Source organism: Octodon degus, unplaced genomic scaffold (genome assembly GCF_000260255.1).
Source record: "Octodon degus isolate 3935 unplaced genomic scaffold, OctDeg1.0 scaffold00009, whole genome shotgun sequence".
Taxonomy (NCBI): Eukaryota; Metazoa; Chordata; class Mammalia; order Rodentia; family Octodontidae; genus Octodon; species Octodon degus.
This window is the reverse complement of record NW_004524585.1, coordinates 996951-999754: the sequence shown is the minus strand read 5'-3', so window position 1 is coordinate 999754 and position 2804 is coordinate 996951.

The window sequence follows — 2804 nt, the reverse complement described above, 5'->3', positions numbered from 1 at the left end:
CTTTTTTAAATTTTTTTTCTAGATTTTTTTGAGTGTGTAATTCACTCTAGCCTTGAACTCATGACAAGCCTCTGGCCACAGCCTCCCAAGTGCTGAATTATCTAACTAGGCTGTACACCCTAGCCTAGCATTCAGTTGTAGATTTATTGGTGGACTAATGTACCAATGAATAAAGCGCTCCATGAAACAATCACTTTCACAGGGCTCTACCTCTGAACATATGTGCCTTTTGGGGGATACTCTAACTTAAACCATCATAGTCACTTTTCAATTAAAATCATTATGGTGATTCTTTCTCTTCCCATAGATATAGCTAATATTTTTAAAATAGTCTCTGAGATCAAGCCAATTCCTCCTCTCCTACCTTTCTCTCACTATGTGCCTTCTTTTACCTCCTGCATTAAATGTGTTGGCCTACTTAAAGATAGCAACTTGCTCCTAGATAACTGTGAGAAGGCCAAGTGTCCAAATCCCAAGAGATGTGGCCATGAGAGGTTTGAATTTGATTATGGGGTTTTGTAATTTTTCAATCCATCTTGGTAGCATGCATTTGAATTGCTAAGTCTTACTAGATATAACCTATGACTAAAATCCTAAGGAAACTGTTATGCTTCTCAGACAATTTAATTGTTTTCTTTTTGTTTTGCAGGGAATTTTTTCTAGTCTACCTTTACAGTGAGTATGAAGCTCTAAATTTTTCTTTATTCATGTAGTGATCCAAATCTCACATCCCACTAAAATCTTTATCTCCTGTTACTGAACTGCTCTTAGAAATAGTCTCTCAGTTTCCAAGAGCAGCAAACCAGTAGTCATTTGGAGATCTCTAGTCCTTCTATGCTTTTCTTACAAGCTCAGTTATATATTGGAAAGAATATTAGTTATATTTGGCCAGAATTTATGTATTTTCTAAAAGAAGGTCTGTCTTTTTTTTCCTTCTGAACATTTTGTTTGGCATTTTTTCAAAGTTGAGAACCACAATCATTTTAAAAGAGAGTTAAGGGTGACTAACTCTTTTCCCTGCAAACTAATATATTCTGGATGAATGCCATTTTTATGTAGAAGCAATAGGATTTAATGCATGTTACTTGAAGTATACACTTAAAATAGGAATTTGTAATGAGATAATGAAGTACAACTATGGGGCTATAGTGGGAGATAGATGCTTTAAATAACTTGGCCCAATTGCAAGAATAAAAACTTGACAAAAGAATAGTTTTCAGTGATTTTCAAATATGAATGTGGTTAGAATCATCTAGAGAGCTTATAAAAGCATATAGTGCCAATATTCACCAAGTTTTTGATTCAGTAGGTCTGGGATGGGATCCAACATGTTTAATAAGTTCTCTGGTGATACTTACCTTCCTGGTCTGAAGATAACCCTTTGAAAACTATTGGTTCAATTGTATCATAGAGATGCAAGTTTATAGATGGACATTACTTATTGAAGACTAGACCAGAGGGCTGGCACCCTATTTCCACTGGCAACACAGTTCTTAGTGCCTGGAAGATTATAGTTCATTGTCTGCAGGAAGTGACACAAAATTTAGAGACTAGATTTATTTTTATCTTGAACAAAAATAATATTTGTCCTTTTAAAAACAATTGCACACTTATATGCTTAAAATCTAACATATTTATTAATCTATTACATGGCATAACAAATTTTCATGAAAATCTAAATAATCCATGTGGTTGGTATTATGAATCACCTGGCCAAGTCTTCTATCTTTCCAACCCTGATCTTTTTCTTGCTTCTTTCATGAAAAACAAAATGATCTTATTCTTACTTTGAGTACTAGATCTTAGAAAGCATTAGACTCTAAATAAATCATGATGTTCTCATTCTCTTTTCTGGTGATTGGTTTAAAAATAAGCAACCATCTCAAATAATGAGGAAGTATTTGTGTCTCTGTCTAAGACAGAGACACAAAAATATCCTACTTCTTGTTTTTTCTTCTATGTTTGGTTACACCTGACAATCAACATTTTAAGATGTCAAAATCAAACATTTCCCCAGAACCCAGACATATCCCATTGTGAAGGTCACCCAAGAATGTGCTTGCCAGGGCCACTGTCACATCCATCCCCTAGCACTTACTTTCCTAACCCCACCAAGCCCTCTCTGTGAAAAAAAGGGTTTAATCCTGGGGATCCTAATCCATTCTTTGGGACCCTTCCAAGGCATAATTGCATAGTTCTCTAAATCCCTGGATATACTGGCTAAGGAGTGACCCATGTGCTTAAAGATTCTGGCAGCTGTTACTCTCCTTGTAACATGAGCTAAAAATTAACTCTCAGAAGGCTCTGCATATACTGCTCACCATATTTTAGATACTCTGAACTCATGGAACTCCTATTGACTGTCTCATTACAGAATAAACAAGTTCCATATCCTGCCCTTGAAACCCCTGAATTGACCATCAAACCCCATCAGGCTTTAACATCAGCTGCCCTCCTGCCAGATCCTAATACTCAAACTTCTTTCACTACTCCTCCATGGAAGCTATGGACACCTCCAGCAGTGATGCCCTAGACACTACATTCCTTGATCCTGAGGCTGCCTGGATTACTTATGGGAACATCTTTCTGACAGTCAACTACAAAGTTTCTTGTTGCTGTCCGCCTCTCTCTCTCTCTCTCTCTCTCTCTCTCTCTCTCTCTCTCTCTCTCTCTCTCTCTGGAATAAAGAATTGAAATCAGGCCCTTGCACTTGCCAGGGAAACGCTTATTCCACTGAGCCATCTCCCTGTCCCCCGAGCCTTTCTGAGGTTACTGAATGTGGGTCCTTCAGAAATGTCTAGTTT